Source organism: Cervus elaphus, chromosome 26 (assembly GCF_910594005.1).
Source record: "Cervus elaphus chromosome 26, mCerEla1.1, whole genome shotgun sequence".
Taxonomy (NCBI): Eukaryota; Metazoa; Chordata; class Mammalia; order Artiodactyla; family Cervidae; genus Cervus; species Cervus elaphus.
The window spans coordinates 16,594,279-16,612,978 of record NC_057840.1 but is presented as its reverse complement, the minus strand read 5'-3'; the positions used below and the strand labels follow the sequence as shown (position 1 = coordinate 16,612,978).

The 18,700-nt window shown below is 37.8% G+C and overlaps 1 protein-coding gene and 1 pseudogene across 12 annotated transcripts in view; one reads left to right on the top strand and one right to left on the bottom strand.

Annotated features, from left to right (window-relative positions):
- The window catches only part of EPB41L2 (erythrocyte membrane protein band 4.1 like 2), a 205,862-nt gene that overhangs the window by 16,368 nt on the left and 170,794 nt on the right, over positions 1 to 18,700 (top strand). The window contains exon 1 of one of the 12 annotated variants that reach the window (XM_043888091.1): positions 8,822 to 8,845. The exons of the other annotated variants lie outside the window; for them this stretch is intronic. The gene's annotated coding sequence lies outside the window, so the exon portion shown is untranslated. Of the gene's footprint in view, positions 1 to 8,821; positions 8,846 to 18,700 lie in introns of those variants that run through there. 12 annotated transcript variants of the gene reach the window in all.
- LOC122684566 lies at positions 10,203 to 10,322 on the bottom strand (annotated as a pseudogene).

Below are 18,700 nucleotides of genomic sequence, written 5' to 3'. Positions count from 1 at the left end.
CCTCACAGAAGTCCTGTGTGGTTGTACTGTTATTCTAGGTTTGCCTCTTAAGAAAACTGAGGCACCATAAGATGAACCAGTTTGCTCAAGGTCACTCAGCTAATTAATGGGAGAGTAGGGATTTGACCCAGGCCATCTGAGTCTAAAGTCATAACGACTGTCCTACATTATCCCTGAGAATATGTAAATTCCTCTTCATACCCTATTTGTGCTTGCATTCCCCTCCCCAGAGGAGCCATTTTGAACCAGAGCCAAAGCTCCACCATTGTATGAGATTATAATTTGATGACTGGGTGGGTATTTTTCACCGAGAAACTTGAAAGCTGTTGATGAGGCTCTGCTCCTGTTCCTTTAGTGGCTTTAGTCATAAAGGGGAAGCGTGTGAAAGTGGAGTGGGAACCACCCACGTGTCTTCCCCCACCCCCACCCCCCAGGAGAAGGCTGAGCCCATCTGGAATGCTCACAGGTCACAAAGCAGCTGTTGAAGCCAGTACTTCAGAGTAGCACTGAACCTTCAGTTGAGTACCTTGAAGTGCAGATATATTGTTGGAACGTTGGTCTTCGTTGGTCTGTCCTGAAAAGTGTAGACTTTGTGGGGCTTTGTCCTGGGTCTACAGTGACTGGAATTTTAACAGACCAGGTATCTGATATTCTTCCCTGTCTCCCTCCACTTTTTTTTTTTTCCTCTTCTGAAAGTAGCAGAGGATAGAAAGAAAATAGTTCACCAATTACTAAGTGTGACATTGGGCAAGTGACATTGTTCTCGTGTCTGTTCTTCTCTTTAAGTGGTTCAGTTGTCATAGGTCCAAATCCATTTAAGATATTGTCTGTGGCTCATTCGTTTGTCTCCGTTGAGAAGGTAATTTAAGATGCCTTTCTGTATAGGGAAAACATAGACATAGAATTTTGGCAAAACACTTGATAATGTTTTCATGCTGTCTGAATGGCAGCCTTAGGGAAAAACTGTGTATTAGAGGGAATCTATGATGGTGTTTGTTACTGAAATTTTAATCTTTGTCATCTTCTATCCAAAATATTTTTGCCTATAATCTTCCTGATGACAGACAAGGACTGCTAATCAGATTTACAGATTTCATGGACGTGTGCAGGGAAACTGAATAAGGCTTATATAGATTGTCTTATTAGCTACAAAATGGGTTGAAATAAAGAAGATGAAAGTTGTTGGAAGTAAAAGTTGTCTATTATAAGGTCTTTGAAAGAGAAACAGGATAGCTAGACCTTCTTTTGAGTACTTCTACTTGAAAAGTAGTAGATAACTTTTTATTCCTTTTATTGACTTCTGGCCTCACCACCCCAGTGGAATTGTTCTTTTCCATGTTGCTCTGGAAACAACAGAGATTGCTCTGTCCTCAAGTCCTCTGAATGCATTTTCCTTATATTATTTTTGACATTAGTGACCAACCGTATTGTCTTTGAAATTCTCTCCTGACATGTTAGGGCTCTTTTTCTATATTCCTTCTGTTCTTTGCAAGATTTATATATTCTTTCTGTTCTTTCTTTTCTTCTGACGACCCCTTCATTTCTTTTCTGTTTCCCAGGGTCCTCGGTCTTTGATTCTTAGCCTTGACTGTTTTCGTATCACCCATGACTTAACCTACAATCATAATTTGTTAACTCAAGTCTCTCACCAGGCTGTCTTCTTTTCAGCTCTGAATTCTTATATGACTTAGAGGAATCTACCAGTATCTCAAAGTTTTTTTTTTTTTTTTTTAGTGAATATGTGAAATGTCTTGTGCTTAACCTGGAATAATTTGTTCATTTTTAGATACTACATTTTAAGAGATATGTTGTATGCACTAAGTATGTGTTTGTTCTGTAAGAATGAGTGGAAGCATAGACATACTGAGTCCATGTCTATGGAAGGGCTCCTGGAATGTTGAAGTTCGGAGAAAACATAGCACATGAGGAACTAGATGTTGAAACAGCTGAAAGAGTAAGACTTGCTGGGGTGGGCGGCTTATTAAGACTGTCTTTTGAGCACTGGCTTTCTAACTTTCTCAGGACAAAATCCACTTTAAAAATAGACTTTGTACCTTGACCCTTTATTCAGTGTGGAGGTCTAGGTGTGTATATATGTGAAAAACAGACATGCTTTGTAGATTTAGTTCTTAGCCTTACTTATGTGCTGTATGCTCAGATTTTCTTTTCTAAATAATGATGATAAAATGTCAGTTAACAAACCACTAACTAGATTTCACAACTCACCAGTGGCCTGTGATCTGTTTATCCTTTTTACATGGATAAAAATAAGGGATTCAGAGAAGAGAAGTTTCCTACCCACTATGAGAACTTTTTAACAGTTGAAGCAGGCAGAGAATGGAATGGATTGCCATAGGAGGGAGTGACATTTCCAGGGTTTGAAAGACCCCAGGGCTATGGCTGATTCATGTTGAGGTTTGACAGAAAACAGCAAAATTCTGTAAAGCAATTATCCACCAATAATAAATAAATAAATAAAAAGAAAGACCCCAGGGCTGATAGTCACCTCTTAAAAGGTGTGGGAAAGAGTCATTGGGTGAGGGATGGGACCTTGTGACCATTAAGGTGTCTCCCAAGTCTAAGATTTTGATAAAATTTTGATAAAATAAAATTTTGATAAAATGGTTCCCATTTTGATAAAATTTTCTGTTTGATAAGCTAACTTTATTCCATGTTTTATCAACAAAGAGAAGTTTGGGAAGTTTTAAATATATACAGAAGTAAACTGAATACTATAATGACACCCCTCATCCCAACCCATGCAGTCTTATCTCTCAGCTTTAACAGTTTATCAGCTCATGGCCAGCCTTGTTTGATCTACATTTCTGTTGCCTTCACCCCAACTGTATTATCTTGAAGCAAATTCCAGGCATCTGATCATTCAAATATAAGACTTCTAGAAAAATCACAATACCATTATTACACTTAAGTTAACAACAAATCTTTAATATCAAATATTAAACTCCAAGTTTCCATGTGTTCTTTTTTTTTTCATTTATTTTTATTAGTTGGAGGCTAATTACTTTACACTATTGTAGTGGTTTTTGCCATACTCCATTTGTTCTTATTTTCTTTCATAGCTTTTTTTTTAATTTTTTTTTGCTGAAATGGGGATCCAAGTTAGGAATCACACATAGCAGTCAGTGATTCTTTTTAATCTATAGGTTGTGTCTTTTGCATTTCCTTGTAATCTAGTTGAAGAAATTGGGTTGTTTGTCCTCTCTCATTCCCTATACTTTTGATTTTGCTGATTCCATCCCTGTGGTTTAGTTTGACCTGTTCCTCTGTCCCATAAATTGGTTGTCATATCCAGAAGCTTTTATCAGCTAGAGGTTCAAATTTTAAAATATTTTTTGGCATGAATATTTCATTAGTTCTATTCTTAAAGTTGCTCAGGGTATACCAGATTTAATTGTAAGGATGATTGGTTGGGTTTCTTAGTTCTTCATTTTTCAAAGTCATCCTAAGCCCAGTTCCCCATAAAAACAGATGGAACCACTTAGAAGTTTGGGAAGATGATAATCCCGCAAACACCACATCCAAATACAAATTACAAGTTTCTTGTCCAGCTTCATTTCCAAAAAAGAAAGGGAGAAAGCAGATGCCTTGGTAATTACTTCAGACCACAAATCAGGTTTTCAGCTAAAGTGAGACATTTTACAGTAAAGTCAGTCTTGGTTATTCTAGCACAGTATGGAAACCTTGCAGTTTTGCTGGTTAAATTTCCCACTCTGCAAGCAAGTATTGTCAGTGGTTACTCCCCATCCCTTCTTCGTTGGCCGTTGGACGTAAAAGAATAAAAATGGGAAGATGGCAGGTCAGAAAGGAGTGTATTGTGGTTCAGTTGCTAAGTCGTGTCTGACTCGCTGCGACTCCACGGGCTGCAGCACCCCAGGCTCCTGTGACTTTCCTTCACCATCTCCTGGAGCTTGCTCAGACTCATGTCCGTTGAGTCGGTGATGCCATCCAACCATCTCATCCTCTGCCCTCCCCTTCTTCTCCTGTCCTCAGTCCTTCCCAGCATCAGGGTCTTTTCCAGTGAGTCGGTATGTATGCGAGGAATCAAATAACTGCGTTCTTTGGTGATCCTTTTGAAGGATATTGGTAATCTTCTTCCTATTTTTTTACTATGGAAAATTTCAAATGTGCTAATAGAGAAGATAGTATAATGAGTATCCATGTTTCCATTACATAGTTTTTTTCCCCTTCTCATGTTTAGCACATTTTCCAAAATTGGGTCAGCGGTCATGCTGTAATTCAGCAGAATCTTTGTTTCATTTGCTTTAAGACTTGTAGCATAGGCCTTACATCTTTTCTTCTTTGTTTTGTTCGTGTTGGTAAATCTTTTGCTGGATTTTATTTTATTTTGGTTCATGTTTATTATGTTAGGTGGTAGGTGAAGAAGATTCTATTTGATGAAGATGCTGTGATTAGGCTTTATTCTCTGCCTTGTTTTAATTTTTTTTTTAATAATGGAAGCTAACATTAATGTAGAGAGATGGAGAGAGTAGAATAATGAAATCCCATGTGCCCATCTCCTAGGTAATTATCAACATATGGTCAGTTTTGTCTCATCTATGTATCCGCAAATCCCTGTGTTCCCACCCTGTCATGCTGGATTGTTTTAAAGCTGATCCCAGACATTATATTACTTTACCCATAAATGGTTTTTTGTATGTCTGGTAAGCATTTTTAAAAAAAGACCAAACCCACAATTCCATTGTCACATCTAAAAAATTTAACACTTCTTTAACATCAGATATTCAGTGACTGTTCCTATCTTCCCATTTATTTCATAAATGTTTTTCTTGTTGGTTTCTTTATAGATCTGATGCTTAATAAGACTCCAAGTTGATTTTTGGTGGTGGTGGTAGTGGTTTGGAGGATCCATCATAGTTACTGGTATTTATTTCTTAATGCAACTTCAGGATGTATGGCAATATATGGTTGGCCCACTTTCTCCCGTCCAAGTACTAACCGGGCCCAGCCCTGTTTAGCTTCTGGGATCAGGGCACGGTCAGGGTGGTAAGGCCGTAGATTGCTGGCTCGCTTTCTGAGATGAAGGTTGCTTGGTGGGCTCGGGTGTTGTCAGCCAGCTCAATCCATCCATTGTAGTTTCTTAGGGAGCTTTTGCCTAGAGGTTTTTAGCAGCGCTGATAATCTTTGCCTAGATACATTGTTTCATTGCATTAACTTATAACCATGTATTTTTTCCTCTGAATTACTTAAACTATGGAACTCATAACATTTTGCCCCAATCTCTTTATTATATATTTGTAAAAAATGAAAGTTTTCACATTTAACTGGGACACTACCATCGTATATCACACTTGCCAATAGTTCTCTAATATTATCTGATATTGAGTTTATATGAAAATCTCTCCCATCACCCCATGACTTCCTTTATAGCTCATTTATCAAACTAGGATGCTGAAGGAGCATGTATATAGTTATGTCACTTAAGTCTTGTGATTTAAAACAGTCCTCCTCCTTTCTCTTTTCACTGTCTTTTTCTGACAGTGACCTGTTGGAAAGATGCAGGACGGCTGCCTAAGGTCTTGTAGAGTCTTTCTTTTTTTTCTGGGTTTGTCCGATTGTTTCCATGTGGTGATGTTTACCTTAGTCTTCAGTACTCTTTATTTTCTGCAAAGTAGAATTTAAATCTAAAGGCATGATTAGATTCAGAATAAACATTTTTGGTAAGAGTACTTAATAGCCAAGTTGTATATTTCATATCACATCAAATCAAGACCCACATAATATAGTTATCCCACTGTTAGTGAAGCTAAGATTAGGATGGTGACTAAATTCCTTATTTAGAGTTATGTTTTCCCCTTTGTGGTGGGCAAATAATCCAGGGGGAGTGAGACTTTAGCACCATACAAATATTTTGGTTCTTTATCAGTTATTCATCTAATGATGTTAATATATGTTGATGGTCCCGAATCAGTTATATCACGGGGAGTTGCAAAATGGTGATAAAATGGGATTAAAAATATTATGGTAAAATACACATAATGAAAATATACTATCTTAACCATTTTTAAGTGTATAGTTCAGTAGTGTTAATACATTGACACTGTTGCACAACTAACCTCCAGAACTATTTTCATCTTGCAAAAGTGGAACACTTTACCCTAAGAGTTTTCTCTTGCCTTCAGCTTTGTAAGCTTGCAATTTTCTGTGAAAAATAGCTTTTTTCTCATCAAGGTAGGCTATTTGATTACCATGAAATAGTTTTTAATTTAAAATGTAGGAGTAAACAATTAAAAACTTAATTTTCCCCTTTATCAAATTTTAGAATGAGCCATTAATATATAATAGTAATCTCAAGATTTTTTGTTGGCTTGTGGATTTTTATATATTCAATGTATTTCCATCAAGTACAGTCATTCTTTTTGATGTTCAAATTGTTCCAAGCTTGGCCAGTGGGAGTCCCTTTAAGTTGGCTCTTAAATCCTTTGGACATGACCCTGTCAGGCTTTGAAAGTAAGGGATATGTTTGTTTAAAGGCACTAAAATTTTCTTTGGAGAATAGGGTCAAATCTGTGTTAGCTGAAGCACAAATAGCATCCATATTATAGAAAAGTGCCATAGAGCAGAGTAAAATACCAAGGTCCTAATTCATCAACATAAGGAGAAATAAGGTGAAATTAGAAGACCTCTTAAGGCCTCTTCTCATTTTAATTGTGTGATCTTTTACCATATATAAGGTTGTTTTTATCATTTTGTTATTACTGGAGCAAAATATTTCAAGAGTTTGAATGTTGTTAGGTTTTGCCTTAAGTAACATCTCTATTACTTTCTTCCTATTCTGATAGTCAGCTTCCTGGGCCATGGATTAAAGGACTGTAAAATGGAAATGTGAGGGTTTCACACACATGTTTCACAGTTATAAAGTCCATCCTCAGAGGAAGCATGAAGGGGTTTGCATCCTAACCTTTGCCTTTTATCCCAATAAAATGTGGCTAAACATTGCATGTAGAGAAGGTCAGCCTTAAAATGCTCGATCGATAAGCTGCTGTCTTGTTTCCTGCAGACAGCTTTATTTCCTCTCATTTGAGTAAACAGAAGAGGCTTTATCAAGAGTTTAAATGTATAACTGAATTTGTGAGGACCAACATCATAATACTTGTATCATGTTTTCAAACCTCTGGACGATACCATCTGACATTAAAAAAAAAACTTTTGGTTTTGAAAATTGACTTTTCCCAATGTAATGTGGATAATGGTCATCCCATAAGCAGTAATTCTTTTCCATTCAGTTTTCTTTTCCAGAATAAGTGTGACTCGGTTTTATCCTTATGCCCCCAGTAGTCACTATGACGACTTTTGGTTAGGAATTGGATATGAATTGCCAGTATTTTTTTGAATACTTTGAAAACATACTGAATGTTGGGCAGAAGTACAAATAATACAGCTGCATACCAAACTAATAAAAACAAAATGTTTTGCCTTGAAAAACAGTTTCTTCTCCTAGAAAGAAGTATTATGGAATTCTGTATTTATTCATCAGTGAGTTTAGTTTTTATGTAAATAAAAGACTATACTGTGTTTTAGTTAGAACTATTTCTTTTCAGTGTTAGGCGTGGCTAGTTTGTACAATAACCCTCTAAGATCATTTTTATATGTATGCGAAGATCATTAACTTTTTCAAAGAAAGCCAACCCTTTAAAAATGTGTTCAGTTGCTTTAATTGCAGAAACTATGAATATTGTTATATCTAGTAAATTAAGTTCATTCTGTGAATTTTCCAGATGGTGACAGCAACTGGAAGAATTTGATACATTTCTTCTCATTCGTAGTATTAATGAATTGTGAATTAGTGCAGTTGTAATCTGTACTGGATTGTCTGTATAAAACCATAGAGGCTTGCATGAGAAATACCCAGTGTATGTATTTAGATTTAGTTATTTTCTCCACCACTGTAACTGGATTTGAGATATCTTATACGGAGTATGTATGATTAAGTTGCTTAAGTAAAAAGCAAATTGAAGTCTGGTAAATTAGAAATTAAAAGAAAATATCAAAATGAAAATATGTATGGCCGAGTCCCTTTGCAGCTGAAACTGTCACAACATTGTTAATTGGCTCTACTCCAATACAAAATAAAAAGCGTATGTGTGTGTGTGTTTAAATCTGCCCCCACACACCCCTCCTTTTCCGGTACCTATCCCTGGTGGGTCAGTGGTAAGGAATCTGCCAGCCAATGCAGGAGATGTGGGTTCCGTCCCTGGGTGGGGAAGATCCCTTGGGGAGAGAAATGGCAACCCACTCCAGTATTCTTGCTTAGGAGATCTCATGGACAGAGGGCCCTGGGAGGCCACAGTCCACGTGGTCGCAAAAGAGTCTGACAGGACTCAGGGACTGAATAGCAACAACAGGCATACATTTTTATTGATGTTTTGTTTTGTATATATTTGTATATGTTTTTACACAAGTATTTTTAAAGAATATAATGATAAAGTCATTACTCTTCTCTGAAATGTCTACTGGAGATTATTGAAGATTCTTTTCCATGAATATTATCTTTAAATGTTTTGGCATTTTAAAGTATAAAGATGAATAACATTTTTGAAAAAAGGAAGTCATGATACTTAATAGTTGAACCTGATATTTTTTAAGTTTTTAAAAAATGACAAGCATTTATATTCTTGAGAGACAGTTCTTTTAAACCCTGGTCCCTGTGAAAGTGAGTCATTTCTTCCAAGGTACAGCTCATATGTCAGATTTTCTGTGAAGTCTTTTCTAATTTCCACAAGTACAGTTAATAATATCTCTTTTTCCTGTCTCTCCCAAGAAATCTGTTGGCAATTATCAGGTTGGATTTCAGAATCCTAAAAAGGTCAGTTTTTCTTATTCTATGAATTTTTCCTGGGCAACAACCCTATATTACTTGTGTACTCCCAGTGACTGACATAGAGGAAAGCATTATATAGATGTTTGTGGATTGAATGAAGTGAAATTAAAGTTTTTTTTTTTTGAAATTAAAGTTTTAATAGAGTTTATAGTATTAAATATTTTGCTTGTTTTGGAAGAAGTGAATGTTTTGACTGAGTTTGATAATCTTTCTAAGCTAGAGAAAACTCCGAAGTGCCAATAGTAATGTGAATTGACTTATAGAGAATTTGAAACAGATTCTTATATGGAGAAGATGATGGTCAGCTGGTAACAACTGCTTTTCTATCCAGCACTGACTTACCCATCCTTTCCTCTTTCCTGCCCCCCAGTGGAAAGGATAGCCTCCTTCTATTCTGTGGATAGGGAAGCTCCAAGTTGCACCCTAGAATCCTGTCCTCATCACTTTTGGCTGTCTCAGAGATACCCTTCTGTGAATTAACTGCTAAACTGTTTTGTCTGTTTTTCCTTTTATTTTTTATTTTTTTTGTGTGTGTGTGTGTTTTTTTTTTGTGTGTTTTTTTTTTGTGTGTTTTTTTTTGTGTTTTTCCTTTTAGACGGTGGTTCTCAACCTTGGCTATACATTAATGTCACCTAGGGACCTGTAGGGAAAAAAGCCTGGGCTCCGACAGAGATCAATTGTATTAGAATCTTTGAATCCTAGAATTGTAGAGTTGAAAGAAATAAAAGTTTTGTTTTACTTTATTTATTTTTTTTTTTTTCTGCACAAAGGTTTCTTTTTATTCATAACATTATTATTTAAGTCAATAAATTTTTAAGGATTTTCACACGTCCTGATTCTTTCCACTGCCAGTCACCATAGTTCCTCCAAAGTTGTCACCTTCAAGGCAGCCCTACAAAAAGTTCTGCTCAATCCACAGCTGTGATGCCACAGCTGTTTTAGTTGGGCCTCTCTGATCTTCAGTGGAGTGCACTTCAAAGTTTGCCACCTGTAATCTTTAAGATCCAATTTCCTCAAGCAGTTCACTATAGGTTCCTGTTTAGGGTCAGGAGATGGGATGTCTAGTTCTCTAAAAGCTTATCAAGTTCAAATGATATTAATTCCTATGTTATCACACCCTAGAACTTGACAGAGATCATTGGGATATGCCAATACCTTTGGAAAATCCAGACACTGTATTCCGAAGATAAAAGCCTAAAAAGAGGAGCCCATCTTCGTTTGTTTTATGTCAACATTAAAACTGAGTACTAGGATCAATACAGCTGGTAATTTAAAAGCTTATTTAACTTTATAGCCCTGGAAGCAATCTTTATGCTCATCAATACACACCCATTTTATGGATCATGTTCCTTCTTATCTGTATCAAAACTCATACTGAACAATGAGTTGTGGGTTGCAAAAGAGGACTTACTTTTGCACTTGTCTGTTAATTTGTTTTACTTTAATTAATTAGCCCAATACTTCTAATTCAAGACGAGGCAAGAACTCAGGGATTTGTAAATCCTTTCCTTGGCTGCCATTCTCCATCTCTCCACCCCAGAATCATTGAGTTCCATCATTTAGTCTCCTAGTTAAGGACATCACTGGTGGCTCAGAGGGTGAAGAATCCACCTGCAGTGTGGGAGACCCCGCTTGGATCCCTGGGTTGAGGAGATGCCCTAGAGAAGGCAATGGCTCCCCACTCCAGTCTTCTTGCCTGGAGAATCCCACGGAGAGAGAAGCCTGATGGACTACGGTCCATGGGGTTGCAGAGTCGGACACGACTGAGCAACTACCACTTTCCCTTTCAGTCTCCTGATCGGTTTTTGCCCCCTTAATCTCCCCTTCCCAGTTTATTCTGTCCTTTATTTCCCCATGTTCTTTTCCTGTTCATTGTTCTCACGCTGCCCTCCTGCCCAGGCACCTCTAGTAGTTCCCTTTTGCTGTAAGCGAAGTTGAAATGAGCAGTTTGTCTACCCCACCACCTTCCTTCTTCTTCCCTGTCTTTTGTACAGTCACATGTCTGACTTTTTTTTTTAAATTCCATAAACTGTACCTAGATTTATTTCCTTCTTTCATTTTGCCCATTGGTTCCTACACCAAATCGTATAATCTTTGTTTCAGGATATTTTAGCAGTCATTTGATTCAGATCTTTAATTTGTAGATATAGAGACTGAGACTTTGAAATGTTCAATTACTACCACCACCCAAGCCTCAGACCTGGGTTATATCCCAAGTTTCTTTGTTCACTTTTCTCAAGACCTTTTTCTAAGATGCAGCTCATTCTAGCATTTCTCTCAGACTTTCTCTGATCACCTCGGTTAGAGAGTCTATTCTGGCCTCCAATCATTAGTGCTGTTTATGGTCTCATGGCAGCGTTTGTGCTTCTGTGTTAATAATAACTAACAATGGCATTACTGACCTTTGAATGCTTGCTTACTAGTGCTTCCTAGTTGAAGAACTGTGAACACTAGTCAACTGGTCAACTCAGTGCTTATTTCGTTTTTACTTTACAACCACACGACAGAGTAGGTATTGTTATCCACATTATAGAAAGAAGAGACTGAGGTATCAGTTCAGTTCGGTCGCTCAGTTGTGTCCAACTCTTTGCGACCCCGTGGACTGCAGCACGCCAGGCTTCCCTGTCCATCACCAACTCTTGGAGCTTGCTCAGACTCATGTCCATCAAGTCGGTGATGCCATCCAACCATCTCATGAAAAGATCAAGGCTTAGGTTTGAGCTCAGATGGGTTTTATCCCAAAGCCAAGCCCATCTGTGGTGTTTGTAGTCTTTTTTACTGGTAAACATCTTTTATTTTTTCTTAAGGGTGGTAAACATCTTTTGTTTTTCACTGGATTATAAATTTCTTGATAACAAGGAACAGGTCATTAATGTCTTTGTATTTCCTGTATTTCCTATAACATCTATCATAGAAGAATTCAGTAAATACTTATTGATTTCAGTTGGGAGGATCATAACTTGGGGGCTATGTTCTGAAGGTCACAGTATTGATGTGCTCTGGGGAGGAACAGGTAATCTGTGAAGCTTTTCTCAAGTTTAGGCGCCAGATCTAAGAAGGGGATGTAGGTGTGGCATTGACTGAAGGGTCTATGGAATGATGAGGACAGGAGAGCTCTATAACTTTCCATGTTTAGTGGCTGTAATGAGATATTATACCTTTATCTACCTGTGAGATTTTGCAAAAGCATCTCAGTGGCATATTGTTTTCTCTGGCTTTGTTCTTTGTATTGGGTGTTGCCTTCTTGAATAGTCTTGAATTTCTCTCTCAACCAGGGTATGAGCAAATATCTTTCCAAATATGATTGTTAAAAAAAAAAAAAAGAAATCAAGAGAGGTCTCTGGCTCTTCTTTCTAAGAATTTCTTGAACTTTGTCTTCTCAACTGAGAACTTCCGAACTTTCGGGATCCTTAAACTGTGCAGGTACATTTTGATTATGGATGTGGGTTACATGAATGACTGCCCTTTTGTAGTCAGGCAGTTAGATGTGAAAAATCTTTTGTGCCTTCTTCCTATTAGCAAAGTGACACCCTTAAGCTTTCAGGCATATTGGCTTTCCATTTTTCTAGGGTTTGAGGTTATTAGTTGTCTTTGTTCTTTTGAAATACCGCTCCCCTCCCCCATAGAAAAATGTGCCAGCTTAATTCATTAGTGATCAGGAGTATGGGAATGAACTGCTTTCAGTTAAGGGAGGTAGATTTAAGGGTTACAGAGTGTAAAAGTGAAGTATAATTTTCAGGACATTTGAATAACCTTATTTAAAATTCTGCTGCTGCTAAGTTGCTTCAGCCATGTCTGACTCTATGCGACCCCATAGACAGAAGCCCACCAGGCTCCCCTGTCCCTGGGATTCTCCAGGCAAGAACACTGGACTGGGTTGCCATTTCCTTTTCCAATGCATGAAAGTGAAGTCTCTTAGTCGTGTCTGACTGTTAGTGACCCCATGGACTGCAGCCCACCAGGCTCCTCTGCCCATGGGATTTTCCAGGCAAGAGTACTGGAGTGGGTTGCCATTGCCTTCTCCTTATTTAAAATGAATGCTTATCCATATCTTGAGAGGGAGGATAAGTAAAATAAGCTAAACCAAGTGTAGAAAGCGCACTACAGATGGGACACCTAACTTGTTCTAGTCTTTATTTTATCATTAAAATAAAGTGGTTTGGAAAAGTGGTGTGGTTTTGGAAAAGTAACTCTGAGTTTCATTTTTTTCATTTCTCGTTTTTAATAACTTGGAGTGTATACTACCCGCCCCCATCATGTTCATTCACTTCAGATGTCAGATTCACAGTTTGTTTCTGATAGATATGAAACCATAAGTGATATTCTTATTTATTTGGGAAAATATGACTCATGTCAATTTGCAACAGTATTAATCCTGACTTGTATTCAGAAGCTGGAAATCTGGCTTTATGGTTCCCCATTTTCATTAGGGGGTGATTTGATGGTCATGAATCCTTTCTGTGCCTATGTCTTCAAGTAATGGTTGCTGAGTATAAATTTAGCCCTTGAGTTTTATTTTTATTGTGGTAAAATACACATTAAAAATACATAAAAATGTATTATAAATTTACCATTTTAACCACTTAGTGGTTATATTCAATAGTGTATAATTCAATAGCATTGAGTGTATTCACGATGTTGTCAATATCACTGCTATGTATTTCTAGAACTCTTTAATCTTCCCAAGCAGTGTCTCCATATCCGTTAAACAGTAGCTCCTCCTTCTTCCCTTTTCCTAGCCCCAGGAAACTCTTATTCTACTTTGTCTCTGAATTTGCCCATTCTAGGTACTTCATGTATGTGGAATCATACAATATCTGTCTTTTTGTGCCTGGCTTATTTCACTTAGCATGTTTTCAGAGTTCATCTATGTTGTGTCATGTGACAGAATTCTATTCTGTTTTAAGGTTGAATTTTTATTCTAGAAATTATGCCACATTTTGTTTGTCCATTTATTGATTGATGGACATTTGTGTTGGTTCTACCTTTTGGCTATTGTGCCTGATACTGCTGTGAATATTTATATGCACATATTTGTTTGAGTCCTTGTTTTCAATTATTTTGGGTGTATACCTCAGAGTGGAATTGCTGAGTCAGGCAGTAATTCTTAAAACTTTTGAGGAACCATCACACTGTTTTTTCCAGTGACTGTACCATTTTACATGCCCTCATTAGCAATTCTCAAAGGATTCAATTTCTCAGCATCTTTTCTGCGCATATTTTTTCCATTAAAAAAGATTATCACTGCCATGCTAATGGGTCTCAGTGTAGTTTTAACTTGCATTTCCCTAAGGACTGAGTGATGCTGAGCATCTTTGGAGAAACTTCCGTTCCATACCTTTGCCTATTTTTAATTTTTTGCTGTTGTAGCTGTCGAGTAGTTAGACCTTGACTTTTAAATCTAATGTGATTATGGAAGCCACCACTGAAATGGCAGCCCACCCCAGTATTCTTACCTGGAGAATCCCAAGGACACAGGAGCCTGGTGGGCTCCGTCCACGGGGTCGCACAGAGTCGGACACGACTGAATGGCCTGAGCATGGTGGTGATGATACTGACCTCAATGTTGGTAATGTTCGGTTGTTACCTTACTGTTGTTGTTCTGCCCTGGCTAGTAGAGAAGAAAGCATCCTCATTCATACAGTTTCTCACAAATACAAATTCTTTGTGCTTTGGGATCTTAAGTGATATTAAGTACACAGAACTTGGGTTTTCAAGTTCAGGACCAGAGTCCTTGCCTTGGGCAGGTTAGCGTGTCAGGATGACCAGCTGAGTTGAGGGTTGTGCTGCCTCACTACTGGTCCTTGAGACTGAAGTATGAATCTGAATGTACTTTGTAAAGTGGATACTTCCACTGATGAGTTTTTACTTTTGGCCCAATGAGACTCTGCAATCTATGTAAGCCATTTTTTTGAAGCATGAGAGGAAAAAAATGAAGGTAGCCTAGCAGTTTCTTCAAAGGGTCCCAAATTACTTTCTTTATTCCCCTGACATTCTCAGGAGCTAAAGGGAGATGAACGCTAGTGTATTTTGATGCGTAAAAGAAAACAAAGGAAGGATAAATCCCTCATGCTGTTGCACGGCTTTCTAAACCGCTGGTGCTCAGCTCTCTGAGCAAGACTTCATTGTGCTGTCCTAAGACACCACCTCTTCTCTTGTTCCTAGTGTGATCACGTATACAAAGCCATTTGATCATGAGTGTATGTGGTCAACATTTCTTTGAGTGGCTTTCTTTTCCACATGTGTTTTTAGGGACAGCTCTCAGAGTTGAAGCCGTTCTGAGGTTCGCTGTATGGTTTAAACAGATGCGGGTTTCCTTTTCCCCTGTACACATTATTCTCTTGGGGTCAATGACCTTGTCATTTGTGGATGTGGTTACACCCTCTTCTTCCTCAAGAAATCACATGCGGATTCGATCCCTGGGTCAAGAAGATCTGTGGAGTAGGAAATGGCAACTCACTCCAGTATTCTTGCTGGGAAATCCCATGGACAGAGGAGCCTGGTGGGCTGCAGCCCATGGGGTCGCAGAGTCGGGCCCGACTGTGCAGTGCAGCAAAAGCAAAGAGGAAAATAGACCTTTCAGTGTGAATATTTTAATAGATTTTTTTTTAATTCTCATTGGTATATTTTATTAAATGCTGCCTTTGGAGTTGGAGAATGGTTGAGATAGAAGATGTATTATTAGACCATCATTGTCAGAATTCTGGATAACACATCCATATTTTCCATGGTTCATTTTAGAGCAAATGTAATTAATAACTTATGGGTTGGATTATTTACTCTTTTGATTATGAATGTTTATAATTCTACTGAATTTTTAGTATGTTTATAAATTATTTTCTTTTTTTTTGTGGTAATTCATATAATGGAAGAACTGAATGAAGAAATTAGAAAATTTAACATTGGCCATAAGTTGGATTTAATTTGTAACTAGTAAGATTTCCAGTGAATTAAAGCAGATGATTCTAATGCTTAGAATTTAGCATCTATTCTTTCAACCTGCTTATTGGCACAACATAGTGAATTTGCTGCCTGTATTTTTGATTATTTTGGAGCCACTTTGGTTTCCTAGTCAGCTCTATGGAATTATTTTATTTTGTTCATTGTTGTTGGTTAAATTTTGTTTAATCATTGTACCTTCTTTGTTTGATCTTTGCTGCTTCCTCATCTTACTTGTTTTTTCACTTTTCTACCTCGTAGTCTAAATGAATAGTTAAGTAGAATTATCTTAACACTGGCAGTTCATTTTTGCCTTTTTATTTTGAGTTGCCCAGTAGAGATTTAACACTATGCTACACTTCAATATTCTATCACTCTTTGTAAACTTTTGAATCAGAGCATTTGGCGCCTCTAGGCAAAGGATGTCATTTAATTTATTAGCAGCTGTTGCTATATACATGTGATTATTGTATTTGACTGCAAGTGCATTTTTATAAGATGAGTCTGGTAGAGTCATTATATAAATGATCCAGATTAAGAAAATTATTGACCACTGAGGTAACTGCTTGAGAAATTGCCTGTTTAGACAGGCAGTGCATTTAAAACCGATACTGTTGATATCTATGGACCTAAGATAGGCAGGGGAGGCTGTATATTTTATTCTGATGTTACTGCTATACAAAAATAAGCTTGTAGAAAACAAATTACTTGCCATTTACTTTTCGCTTTCTGATGATACGAGATATAGCAGAGTGTTATGCAAGTAACTCCTGGCTGTTTAGTTAAGGGAGAAATAGTTTTTGTTAAAGTGGTTAAGGAACTGCAAACAATGGTTCTGAATAGTGTGTGTGCGTGTCTGTTGATGGCTGCAGTCCGCGTGTGTGTGTGTGTGTGTGTGTGTGTGTGTGTGTGTGTGTGTGTGTATGGCTGCAGTCCACACGTGTGTGTGTCTGTCTGTCTGTCTGTCTGTCTGTTGATGCCTGCAGTCCACATGTTCTTCTCATTGGGTTCGGGGTGCTCTGTGGGAAAAACAAAACAAAGCAAATCCTCCCCTGAGGATTTCAGAGTTGGCTAAAGGGCTCCGAACAGTCAAGGCTTGGTTCAGACTTTAAGGCAGTGTGGCCACCAACAGCTGTGGCCTATTAAAGATCAACTTTCAGCAGTTTGGTAGCAGTTAAATGTCACTGGAATGTTTATGCACTTGCTTTGTAATTTGACAGGCATCTTAGATTTTCCAGAGTAAATGTATAAAATCTAAGTTGTTCTTTGACATGGGAATCATAGTCAGGATTACATGGAAGGAAATGCCCTTTTAACTTTTAGAATTAATTTGGCAGCTTAAAAACAGAGCCATGATAACTAATCCTTTCTGTTTAAAAAAATATTTGCATAGAATGAAATTATAGAATGTAAATTTAAAGTTTGAAAAAAGTGATTAATATACTATTTACCCAGGTGACTCTTTAGAATTTGATTAGTAGAATTTACTGAAAATGCCTTTACACAAATGCTGAAGTGAGGAGTGGGGTGCGGTGATATTTTCAGATTTTGGCAAAGTAAACACGAAACTTTTAAGCTCTTTCAGTCCTAAACAACAGCCCTCAGCATTCACTGGATGCTTTTCCCAAATATAGACCACCAAAGAGGGAAGTAAATCTTAAGGAGATAAAATTTTATATGCCCTTATCAGAATTTTGGAAAGGAAGACTTCTAGGGAGGAAAATTCCCATGTAAATATGGATAGTTTAAGATTTTCTTTTTCCTTTTAGTATTCTCTTTTGAATACTGATTGGAAGACTGGAAGGTTGAAACGTTTGCTCTTTGATAAAAGCAACTAAGGGCTTCTCAGGTGGTGCAGTGTTAAAGAATCCGCCTGCCAATGCAGGGGATGCAGGAGACGCAGGTTTGGCCCAGACCCTATCTGGGAGGGGAAGATGCCCTGGAGGAGGAAATGGCAATCCACTCCAGTATTCTTGCCTGGAGAATTCCATGGAAAGAGGAGTCTGGCAGGCTACAGTCCACGGGGTCATAAAGATCGGACTTGGCTGAGTGCATGAAACGGCACCAAAAGCAACTGATCCTCAGAACTCCCGGGGAGAGCGGCTCCTCCCGACAAGGAGACCTCTTTCTGCTCTGCAGCCCTCTTCAGCCAAGTTCCGCAATCATTAGGGTGTTTTCTCAGTCATTCGAGCATTCACAAATGTGATAAGACTTTTTTCAGATGGTTGGAGAAGTGGGGCCACGAGGAGTAAAGGCCTGACAAGTTCAGATTATTTCAGAGCTAGAAACATTATTCTCAATAATTATTATTTATTATATCTGAGTCATCTGATTACTCAAGGATGATTGGAGAGCAGTAATGAAGAGAAAAATATATATGTAAGTATGTATTTATCTGTAGTAGGTAATGTACCCTGAAGACCTTTCCATGAAACTGATATCACTTAGCACCTGATTTGGATAATTTGAGCTTCACCGGTGACTCAGATGGTAAAGAATCTGCCTGCAACATGGGAGACCTGGGTTCGATCCCTTTGGATAATTTGGTGTATGATTTAGAGACTGCATGATCTTCTTTCCTGTTTTTCTGATTACGGAGACATAAAAAACTCATTTGTCTGAGGGCTGCTTTGGGAAGGGACATGTACTTTAGATGAGATAATATTTTAATGTTCAGAGTACTGGATCAGACATGAGGATTCCATCATACATTTGTAGTTAGTATTTTCCGTTTTTAAATAATAGACCAGTAGAGTCAACTTGTGTAGTCTGGTAAGTCATGAGCATCAGACAATGGGATATTTTTACTTCATTGCTTTATTCGCTAGAGAGCAAAAGCGTCACACTGTCCATTAGTGACAAACAGCACATGACTGGGTAATCTCAGAAGGGGAAAATGAA